The sequence below is a fragment of the Anastrepha obliqua genome, chromosome 3 (genome assembly GCF_027943255.1).
Source record: "Anastrepha obliqua isolate idAnaObli1 chromosome 3, idAnaObli1_1.0, whole genome shotgun sequence".
Classification (NCBI taxonomy): Eukaryota; Metazoa; Arthropoda; class Insecta; order Diptera; family Tephritidae; genus Anastrepha; species Anastrepha obliqua.
Genome location: NC_072894.1, coordinates 140549350 through 140562095, shown reverse-complemented (window position 1 = coordinate 140562095; position 12746 = coordinate 140549350).

The window sequence follows — 12746 nt, the reverse complement described above, 5'->3', positions numbered from 1 at the left end:
ACGTACTTTGCTACTTCAAACACAAAAACAACGACAACATATACATATATACATACGCTTACACATGCACTCGCACTTATTCCAGCATTTGTTGTTAGCTTTGCAGGGTTGACACATTTTTCGTCATGAAATACTTCTAAATTTTTTCTGCCATTGCGGTCGGCAAATGCGGCATTGGCGAATTGTTGTTTTAAATATTTTAAAGGCTGTTTTTGTGGTTGTTGGTTAGCTTTTTGTGCGTTGTTGCATTTTACGCTTAGCAATGCATATTCGGAATGGACGTAAACTCATTCGCTCATGCACTGCACTCACATGTGAATATATGTATATATATTTGTGTGTGTGTGTGAACGAGTTCATCTATAGGTAGGTGCATGCATGTGAGTGAGCGCCTATCTGTATCTGCATTTTTAGGTTATTGTTACATTTGTGCCGCCATGTTTGTTTGCTTTCTGTTTGCATTTCCTTTTGTTCGGCTTTGTTTGTTATTATTTATATTTTACTCCTCGCATTATTGTACTTTACTACTCAGGCTTTGTGGCCCGCATTATCATGTGCTAGTATGCACGTGTGTATGTGTGTGGGATATACGGCCTCCCTGTATTGCAATTTTATACAGGCACATATATATGTATGAATGTGTACAGGTACCCAGTTGGAAACAGACATCTGATATCATTACGTTAAAAATTGGCGCGACTTCTGCTTCCCGTAGACTTCTCAAAAGAGGCATCAGTGACTATTATGCCATGTAGACTAAGCAACTCGTTTTCTCTCTTCTAAACTATCTATTTTTCTCTTCTGGCTCAACGTATAAGAGGTTTATTATTTATGATAATTACTGGTGGTAGAGTACTTAGATGATTAATTTTCCCAACGTCTTATATAATTTGATTACCATTTTCTTGTAGTTATTAACTTGTAATGCATGGCATATAATTTGATGACATTTAGATTACCATGTGGCAAATGTTATGACGTCAAATTTATCAATTTCTCTTCTTCTTGGTTGAATAATTATTGTTTACTTACTTTTGCTTACTACTTTTGAAAAAGTAGTCCCTCATAAATTGAGAATTTAATATAAAGTATCGATTTTCGCTCGAACAAATTTGGAAATATTAAAAACATTCGAGAATCGAATGATTTGCCGCAATTGTGGTGGCAATTGGTTGTATAAAAGCTGGTTTTTGACTCCATTAGACTATTTTTTGTGTGGTGCTGTTAGAGCTAAATATTACTTTAACCATCCCGTGATTATTCCAGAGAAGAAATCAAAACGGTCGTCGGACAATGTGCTAGGACTCTCGATATTGTATTAGAAAATTGGGTTGAAGAGAATGAGATATAGTTAAGCCAGCGGTTGGTCCTATATTTGTCCTTTTTAATAACAGAAAGATCATAACAAATATTTATGTCAAGGTTTACTCCTTCCTATAAAAAAAGAATATTTTAAAGAACTTGTTCATAGTGTTTATCTTTCAATGTATATAATTACGTCAATCGAGTTTGCGTTAAACGAATTTTTTTGTGTACAAAGCTCACTAAAATTTAAATAAATTGGAGCAGTAAAATTTCCTACTGCTAGAAAAAATCGATAACAAGTTCTATGTCGTGTCATCTCCGAACTCTTCCAAAATTTTTAAAAAGTGGCTTAGTAAGTGGTGAGAACCAGTTTGGATGAAACTTATTTTTGATCTTTCTTTTAAACATGCACGTTATTTTTTTATTTTATTATTTTCTTTTATCATTATAATTACTTTAAATACTTTTTTTATTTAGGTTTTTTTTTAATTTTGAAAGTTTAAATAAATTTCAGCAGCAAAGTTTCCGATCCTACTAGAAAAATTCAATGATAAGTTCAATGTCGTGTCACCTACGAAGTCAGTTATACATAAGCTCCTTCAAATCTTTTAGAGAGTGGTGACTATCGATGGCTTACCAATTGGCAAGAGAGTTACTTTAAAATTGTTATTCTTGTTCTTTCTTTTAAACAGGGGGGGAAATATATATATATATATATATATATATATATATATATATATATATATATATATATATAATACACATATTTTTTTAATATTTTTGCTACTTTGTTTTTTTTAATTACAATTTTTTATATAGGTATAGTTTTCTTTTTTGTAATAAAATGATTCTTTCTTCTTGTTTTTATTTGTTTATTTATTGTTTTTTGAAGAGACCAAGTTATTTTAAATTTCACGGTTTTTTGTAAAATGTCAGCAGTAACTTTATTGCAGACTCTGTCTCCCACGCGCTACTTTCCAATTGGGTATATCCTCATATGCGCCTATGCATTCGTATGTGTACAATTGAACGCATATTTTGTTCGTTGTTTGCTTTTTGTATTCATTGTGCACTTGCTTGCTTGCATTTATCATTGCTGTTGCCTACTTTTAGGGTCACGCCAATAATTCATTGCATGAATCGCACTAAAAATCATTTTTCACTCATTTTACGCCCTTCAACTGCTTTTAAATTTTGTTGCTTTTATTGCATATCGTTTTTTACAACTTTTTCATTGTGTATTGCTGAGTAAAAATTTCGTTGAGCTAGCAGATTTTTCACTACGTTTAATAACATTTCGTATATTACAAAATTGCATGCGAGTATGTGTTTGCATATTATATTAAATAAACTTATGAAAAAGTGCACACGTCTACACATAGACATGCGTATGTGTGTACTTTGGTATGCGTTACAGTGCATTCATATGGTTTTTTGCTCAATACATCCATTTCACTCGTTAATGTATTTTTATTCAGAACACATTATTTATAGACAGTTTTCTTGCCAAACGTAATTAAAAAGATAAAAAGAAAAAATCACCTCGTATTTGCTATCGCTCTTATCTGCTCACTCTATACTGTATGAGCTTCAAATAGGCTATGGAAATAAATAACGTAATTCACGCCTAATTGTGCAGCATATTGGATGTATATGACTATTTTCCAGCCATACAATGCGCTATTTTTTAAAGTTCACGGAAGCCTGTTTGGATATGCAACGTTTTTTTGTTTCCATGCGTTGGTTACACGAATATGGAATATCAAAAGGCTTTCTGAGTAGTGAGCGCGCGATCTACAACTCTTTTTGTAGGAACCATGACTTTACTGAATTTAGTGTATTTGCGGGGATTTTCCTACAGCTTAAGAAATTTTAATACCTGTAATTGTGTGCTAACTATGTATGTATATACATATAAGGGTAAAGTGAGGGGCATGATGTTTTATGACTTTTTTTTATGACACATATTTAAATTTTTGTTTTTTAATTTTTTTTTATTTATTTTAATAAGAATATATTTTAGAGCTTTTTCATATAAAATACTTTAATGTTTTTTAGAAAATCAAATTTTAATTATTTTTTAGTTTTTTATCAAAATATATTTTTAATTGTTTTTAAGTTTATTTTTTAGAAAAATATATTTTAGTTTTTTTTTATTTAATTTTATTTTTTATAACAATTTTTTTTATAAAAATATATTTTAGTTTTTTATATAAAATATTTTCGTTTTATAAATTTTATTTTTATAAAAATAAATTTTAAGTTTTTTTTAAGTTTTTCATCAAAATATGTTTGAATTTTTTTTTTAATTTTTTTTTTTAAATGTTATTTTATTTTTTTATGTTATGTAAATATTTTTTCTTTCTGTAAAAATATATTTGAATTTTTTTTATAAAAATATATTTCATTCTTTAATAAATATAATTTAAATCGATTAAACATTTAAAATTATAAACATAATATAGTACAATTTTAAACGCGCATCCAAATTTCTTCAAATCACATCTTTTACTCAGAGTCTTTAGAAAAAATTTTAGTATACAGTTTTATAGGCAGTTTACTTGTAAACCTAAAGTGCAAGTTTGAAGTGGCTCCATATTTTCGTTGATTTTTGATAATTACGTTCCTCGATGGTGTTGCTCATTTTTTCAATATCACAAGTGCACGACAGTTTTTTTGTTTTTAGTTCTGGTTCTTTTAAATTTATCGAAATTATTTGTTTTACGTCAGATTTAAGAACTTGATTTTTAATTTTGTAATTTAATGGATGTTGAGGTACATTAGAATTCTGAGTCTGGTAGACCTAACCTCATTTACCAAAAAATAAATGAATAGAATAGAAAAGAGGTTTGGAATTTTGATAAAAAAAAATTGGATTTTTATAAATTTTGTGCATAATTTTGAATTCAGATTAATATAGACAACATGTGGCGCAAAATTAATCAATTATGGAAAGATTTATAATATTATATTTACAAATATCGGCCTACGGCAATCATATTTGACATTTGTGAGCTAGACAGATGCAGCATACAAACAGACAAGCAATGGAGCACGTAAGGGTCAAAATAAAGATTTTCGTCATTCAAAATATTTTTGTTTTTAGTAAAAAGTTGAATGGTTAATTTTGCGCCACCCGATTAATTTTGCGCACCCTTTAGTATTTCTGTTAGAATGAACTATACAAAAAATTAAAAAAAATCGATTAGTCAATATATGGAGAAAATGCATACAATTGCCAACAAAAGAAAAAATTGCAAATATCAGTGCGATTTTTGAGCCTCTTTAAAAATTTCTGGAAAATAGTGAAGTACTCTTTTTTTTGTAATTCGCATGAAATTTGAAAATTTATTTAAAAAGTACTCAAATCAAATAAGAAACGAGTAAAATGTGAAAACTTATCAATGAGACCTTAAACGCTTTGTACTTATATACTTTCATATAGGAACCAAATAGAGTAATATCGCTAGGGACCAAAAGGTCTATGCCTGGTTTACTGCCAACCAGGCTAAGCTAACCTAAATAAAGTAATCTCATTTCTCTATTCCTGCCTCTTTTTAAATATTCCAGCACTCATTTCATAAAATCCAGGAAAAATCGAATATTTCAATATACTATTTAAAAAAAATGCTGATAAAATTCGAACTAACCTCGGAATCCCAATGGCCTGCGAAACAAATTCACTTTGCATATAATTCTAAATTCAGGATTTCTATGTACGTATGTATGTGTGTTCGCTTGTAGATGGCAATACCTACTTATTATTTGCCGTCGTAGTAAATTTGAAAATTCTCCCCATATTTTAGGCCACAAAATGTTGCTTTTCTAAAATATTTGCGTTATTTATGCACTCGATTCTCTTCCACAGAAAATTTTTGTATGCGACTGCAGTGCAAATTATAGCAATTCGGTGGCATGCAACATACGAGTATTCGGTGGTCGCAATATTTTTCTTACTTTTTTGTTTGTTTGTTTGCAGAATTTTTTTTTCTCTGTTTTTGGTTTTTTTTTTGCTTTACCATTTGTTGTACCGAAATGCAAACAAATGCCATAAGGAAATGTAACTTGAATTTATTGCGCTACCCACTAAATATTCAGTGGCAAAACACCAGTGGCAGTAACACCAACTATGCTGCACAAAATAAATAACGCAATGCCTTGATCGTTTGAAAAGCGTTGCATGTAACAACAATAACAACAGCAACAAACGCTAACGAAATGCCTGTAACTACAAAAAATAAAAAACAAAAACACAACAAAATAGGAATAGAAATAATAAATAAAATGGCCACAGACGCGCCAAAATTCATTTTAGCAATATTGCAACAGTTAGTTGCACAAACGCTAGGCCCTTAGCTAATGAAAAGTGGGGATAGGGAGTTAGAACCTCTTGATGTTGGCTGTGTTTATGGTCGACATTTGTGTGCGACAATTGGGTGATATAGCGGTTTGGAATCATTTGAAGGAGAAACATTGCAGTTACTTAGAAAGTAAAAACTGTGAGCTGGCGGCTTTTGATACTCAACTATTTTGACTGACTATCGCTCATAAACGCCTAAGCGGCTTGGGTTAAGTTCGACCACTTTTTTTACTACTTCACCATACGCCCCTTCGCAATGGAATCCTTCCTGTTCCTCTAGCACTACTCAAACGATTGACCTAGTCCCTGTATACACTGAATTTCGATCACCTGAGCTACATACGAGTATGTCGATGAATTTCGCAGCTTTTTGTTGTCTCAGCACAATTTGTCATCGTTTATGCGTCTAGGGCGCCTAGGGCAGGAAGTGCGGTTTTTGTTCAGTGGGAGAGGACTATTTTGTAATTTCCCTTTCCACAGCAGCACTTGTTGGTAAAAGTGATTATTACATGATGGCGACCGTCATAGCGTACTTAGAGATATTTGACTTTTCACTCTACTTCAACTACAGTCCGGGATTGAAAGTGGCCGCATATCTGTCGATCAGTACTAAGGAAAGTTGTGTGGAATCAAAGAAAGGCTGGTTAGGTTTTAAGGGCCGGTGTTGATTTTGAATAAAATACAATTTTTTGGAAATTATTGTCATTTCTCCTTATTAATAATATTGGTATGACTCAATTACGTATGGAACAAAATATTGACCAAATGGTCGCCGCGGTCTCGGCGGCACACCTCCATCCGATGATCCAAATTTTCGATGACGCTGAGGCATAATTGAGGTTCTATGCCGTTAATGTGCCAAATTATCTCATCCTTTAGCTCTTGAATTGTTGCTGGCTTATTGACGTTCACCTTTTCTTTCAAATAACTCCAAAGAAAGAAGCCCAACGGTGTCAAAGCACATGATCTTGGCGGCCAATTGACATCGCCGCGACGTGAAATTATTCGGCCATCAAATTTTTCGCGCAAAAGAGCCAAAAAGTTCGTTATCATCTCACGATAGCGAACACTATTCACAGTAACTGCCTGACCGGCCTCATTTTGGAAAAAATACGGCCCAATGATGCCGCCCGCCCATAAACCGCACCAAACAGTCACTCTTTGTGGGTGCATTGGTTTTTCGGCAATCACTCTTGGACAAATGCGACAATTCTGCTTATTGACGAATCCACTGAGGTAAAAATGTGCCTCATCGCTGAAGTAGATTTTCTTCGATATGCATTTTGATTTAAACGCCCGTTTTCATAATAACCCTGATTAACTTTAACGTTGCTCGATAGTGTATCTTTCCATAATTTAAATTGAGTTAGTCTGAAATTGAAACATGTCGAATGAAATGCAGAAAAAGCTTGACGTTTAGGTGTGGTTCACGTTCAACATCGGCCCTTGAAATTTAAGCACCCTTTACTTTTGCCCTTTGAGTAGCTGCAGAGTGCTTCTGAAACGTTTATTCTCCTTCAGCAGTTGCGAGGTATTGTAACTTACTGTCTTTCTTTTAACTTTTGTTAACATAAAATTAATAAATCGTCTTCTCGTAGTATCTTTGAGGGATTGTATGCGGCTGAACGAAACGTTTTTTTTTCTGCTTTAAATTTTTGCAAGCTAAGCTTCTACTAACATTCAGGATTATCATGCGATATAATTGTATATACTTCTAGAGTAAATTGAAGCATTTCTGATATCCTCCTTAATGGATATCCTTCTAAGACTTAAGCCTACGTACAAGAGCATATTTTCTTATTTCCCAAAAGGTGTACAGTAATTGAAAAAACTGTTGATGTAGGTTTTTTTCTAGAATTCATATTTATTCATAAATTCAAAAAAAAACTATTTACTTTATTCACAAAAAATTAACAAAAACAACAGAAAAGCGATATGACAAAAGTCAACATAATCCATCTGATTTGGTTCACTCAAACTAAGCAAACATTGAAAAAGTAGATGTGCAATACCAATTTCAGTTCATAAAAAGTCGTTGCTATAATACATACACACATGTGATAATTTATAAGAATTCGCATGAAAACCGGCCGCCCAAAAGAGCTGTCGAGAAGAGATGTAAGCACCCGTTTCCACGACAGTCGGTTGTACGTTACCGAAATGACCCGGATTTAATATATCCGGCCAAGGACTGTCACTCCAACAGCATTCCCCGTATGTAAGTATGGGGAATGTTTATGATGCTACAACAACAAGATGTAAGCTCCATTTTAAGAGAAATCGACTAAAATCCTATAAAAAAATTATACTATTTAATTTTTGTAAATTTATGAATAAATAGAAATTCCTAAAAAAACTACATCAAAAGTTTTTTCAATTATTGTATACCTTCTGGAAAATAAGATGATATGCTGTTGTGTGTAGACTAAAGTCCTTCATTGTATGTGTAACGCAAGGATTAAAAATAAGAAGTTATTAAATTAGCTATGAAATAATAGGACTATGAATAAGTTCCTTGCGGTTTTACAACAGATGGCGTAACTTGATTATTATTCCATCGATCCACATTTCCAAACATTCATTGGAGAGCTACTGTCGTAAGGCACAAACGTCAGTATAAGTTTTTTATTTGAAGCGTAAACAACAATATTTTTACCACACTTGAAAATGTCGAATTTCGTGCCAAATAATGTTTTTTTGCGGGGAATTCTTCTTCATTATTTTAATATGAAGAAAAAAGCAGCCGAAAGTCATCGTATCTTGGTGGAAGTTTATGGTGAGCATGCTCTAGCTGAGCGAACGTGCCAGAAGTGGTTTGCACGCTTTAAAAGTGGTGATTTTGGCTTGGAAGACGAAGAACGCGAGGGTGCGCCGCCAAAGTTCATGGATACCGAATTGGAGGAATTGCTCGATCAAGATCCGGCTCAAACGCAAGAAGAGGTTGCAAAAACTTTGGGAGTTGATCAATCAACCATTTCCAAACGTTTAAAAGCCATGGGACTGATCCGAAAGGTAGGCCATTGGGTGCCGTATGAATTGAAGCCAAGAGACGTTGAACGCCGTTTTATGGCATGCGAACAACTGCTTCAACGGCACAAAAGAAAGGGTTTTTTGCATCGAATTGTGACTGGCGATGAAAAGTGGGTCCATTACGACAATCCAAAACGTCGGGCAACGTATGGATACCCTGGCCATGCTTCAACATCGACGTCGGCGCAGAATATTCATGGCCTGAAGGTTATGCTGTGTATCTGGTGGGACCAGCTGGGTGTTGTGTATTATGAGCTACTGAAACCGAATGAAACGATTACGGGGGATGTCTACCGACGACAATTGATGCGTTTGAGCCGAGCACTGCGAGAAAAACGGCCGCAATACGCCGATAGACACGACAAAGTTATTTTGCAACATGACAATGCTCGGCCACATGTTGCACAAGTGGTCAAAACATACTTAGAAACGCTCAAATGGGATGTCCTACCCCACCCGCCGTATAGTCCAGACCTTGCGCCATCCGATTACTATCTCTTCCGATCGATGCAACATGGCCTGGCTGACCAGCACTTCCGTAATTATATTACGATGAAGTCAAAAAATGGATCGATTCGTGGATTGCGGCAAAACCGACCGAATTTTTCACAAAGGGAATCCGTGAATTGCCAGAAAGATGGGAAAAAGTAGTAGCAAGCGATGGACAATACTTTGAATATTAAATTTGTAACCATTTTACGTCAATAAAGTTTCAAATTTCGAAAAAAAATTTATTTTTTTGGCGCATACTTTGATGTAGAAACACAATTTTTTTATTCTAAATACTGCAAAGGACTTTTAAGCTGTCTCTAGAATTTCATTTTAGGACAACAAATAAGAATAAGATTTTTTAAATTTTTCTCAAAGGCAGAAGTCGATGACTGTTTTTTTTTGTTGTTAATATTCAGGAAACTTCCATTTATATTGTATCTTTTTATCTATTTTTAATTTTTTTATCGATATAATTATATACTACAATAACAATAAATATGTACACTCATTTTCATGCAGCACTCAAATTAGACTTTCTGTCGAATGGAGTAGTAGAGAGGGCTCCAGATGATTGATCGCTCAATGTGGCGATTCAAAAAAAAAAATAGAAAAAAGGGATAAAATAGAAATTTATTTTATTTATACAGAATATCTTTATATTTTTGTACTCTTATTTTTGTGATTTAGACAAAGTTATTTAGTTATTATCTCAAGTCGAGAAGCCCCCAATCGCCCTTTCAAGTGGTGCTTAATTATTGGCACTCCGTCGTCTTTTATTCCAGTGAATATTATCTTACTTATTCACTTGTCATATTTCTGTAAGTTCCTCCATACTTCGCATGCACGAATATTTTTTCTTATATGCTTATATGCATGAACATTTATGCACGTACACATGTACATGGAGACCTTCAAAGTACGTGCCCCGCAAACTTCACATAATTAAAATGCAATAATTCACTGCAAACTGTCAGGTCACCTCAGTTTATTTCAGTTCAGTGGGTCGTTCATTGAGTTTGTCGGTTAGGCGACTAGTGGGGAATTCCCCATTCGACACTTGCATGCGGCGCGCCACACAACTGCTGCCACTTTGTGGCAAATCCTTTCTGTTAGCCAACACCTTTGTGTTGACAGTTGCCACAGCCCATCAGCTGTATAAACTATTTATACAATTTAGCATACACACATACCTACACACACACATATGTGTACTGCGACTCATGTATGTTAATACCAATGCACATACGCACACATACATGACCGCTAGCTAGCGTTAGAGATACTAGCGGTGGTGTAGGTGATGGCGGCGACGGCGGCGGCTTTGCGGTCGCGTACGTGACAGGATATTTTACTTATTTATTGTTATTACTACTATTTATACTATGCATATACACGCACATACATACATATTAAGTGTGCATACATGTAAATATATTTGCTTTTAAATATGCACGCATAGGTACATAGATGTTGTTGTTTTTGTATTATAGTAGTTACCATGTCATCATTGCCACTCTATCAACGCTAACATTGCGGTCGCTATAAATATGTGCATATGCCAGTGTATGTTTGTATCTATTTGTACACACCCTGTAATCAAATGTATTGGTTGTAAACTACTGTACCTCAAGACTAGTATGAGCCACAGACCAAACTAGTCACGCAGCTGTCATTTTTCCACATAAGCAACTGGCATTTTTTGCTTGTTCAAGATGTCAATTGTCAGATTTCGATTGGAAGTATACCAATCTCATACTAGTTCGTTATGGGCAGAAAAAATACTAGTCCAATTATGGACCAAAACCACTGATTTGCGATTAAAAAGGGTAATGGAAAATTAATTAAATCCATGAATACGTAATGAAAACCTTTTTTTAAGTATAGCTTAAATTATTATACAGTTTCATTTAGCAGCCTTAGTTTTGCTGATAGACTGACATCAGTCTTACATTTCCTCGGTATTGATGGAAAGGAGAAATAAATACATAGATATTTCAAAATCAGTCAAGGTTTAGATAAAATCAACTCTCGTTACAATGGATTTCAGCTGTATGGAAATGACAATCACAAAAATCAGGAATAGAAAGTCGCCCGGACCGAAAAAGCCAGATAACAAAAGCTTCTACCGAAAATTATCGCTAATTATTGTTAAAAATATATAAGAATGGGTTTAATGACGAACAACAGGAATTCCACCAAAACCGATCAACAATTGATGCCGTCTTTATCACAGGCCTCTATTTCTGTGCTTTAAAGATTTGATGAAAGTATTTAACAAAACACGAAAGTCAGATGTTCTTAGCGAATTATAAAAACGAAACATGGACAACAGAATAATTCGATTTGTTAATTACATTAACAAAAACAACAGCACATAAGAAATCTACAAGTATCAGGCGGGGTTACAGTCGAAGTTCAGTTTTATTTAAGGACATTGTGGATGAGTTTATCTCCACTGTAAAATCAGCGGTGGTAAATGGATATAAAATGGGTGCAAATGAAATTAAGATTACCTGTTATGCAGCTACAGAAGTTAATGCCGAACGATTTCTAGATATTTTCGAGCAATCAGCAGCTAAGTTTCGTATACACTTTTTCGACACCAAGCCAAAAGCCATAGAGTGGGGAAACCTGAGATGTCGTGCTGACCATGTAAGAGCGGATCATATAGTCATAAGTTGTCAGTAGTTGGGATCGACGATAACTTTGCATAAGTACATGTTGAAAGAGGTTAAAACGCAAACAACAAAAGCAGCGCGAATTTCCAGGGGCCTGACAGTTATAGTAAAACAAGGTCAAAACGCGTGCAGATACGACAACAACACAGTCTATCCCTATCAACACCGATATGCAAACGCTCAGAGCGGTTTGTGGGCGCACAAGACTTGATCATATCACAAACGAAGAAATCCGTTCATTATGTGATATTCAATACATCTGGAAATGGAACCAAATATGACTAAAAGAGCGTCAAAAGCATGTGAAGAGAATGGGTGCTGACCTCGTAGCAAGAATCGATATGGAGAAGAAACCAATCGCTAATAGACCAGCTGGTAGACCATCGAACGATGGCATGAGTATGGATGGCTCAGTTGTAAAATGACTAAACTGCATACGTATCGAATTGTTTGTTGTTAAGGTTTTTGTATAATTGCAAAAATTGTACATGTCTTTTATATGAATTTTTAGTTTAAAGAGAAATTTCATTGCATATAAAATATGTAATTTTAAGAAAGTAGAAGGTAAAATAAATACTTTTTTTATCTTTCTCGCAAATACTAAATATCTTTTTGTTGAAGAAGCGACGATATATCCAATTGCATACTTTGTATTTATATAACTCACTAAAAGTGCACTAAATGGTCGGAGTGAAATAAAATAGAAAAGAATATTCCGACTAATTCGATTTCAGTCAATTGTAAACTACCATTTTTTCAGACTGTTTTGGAGTTTCCCTGCGGGGTACCTCATATATACACGCATACAAATATTCAAATATTGGTAGTTACATATAAATATTTGTTGGTGGATGTTACAGGTGTTGAAAGGCGCGGTCGTG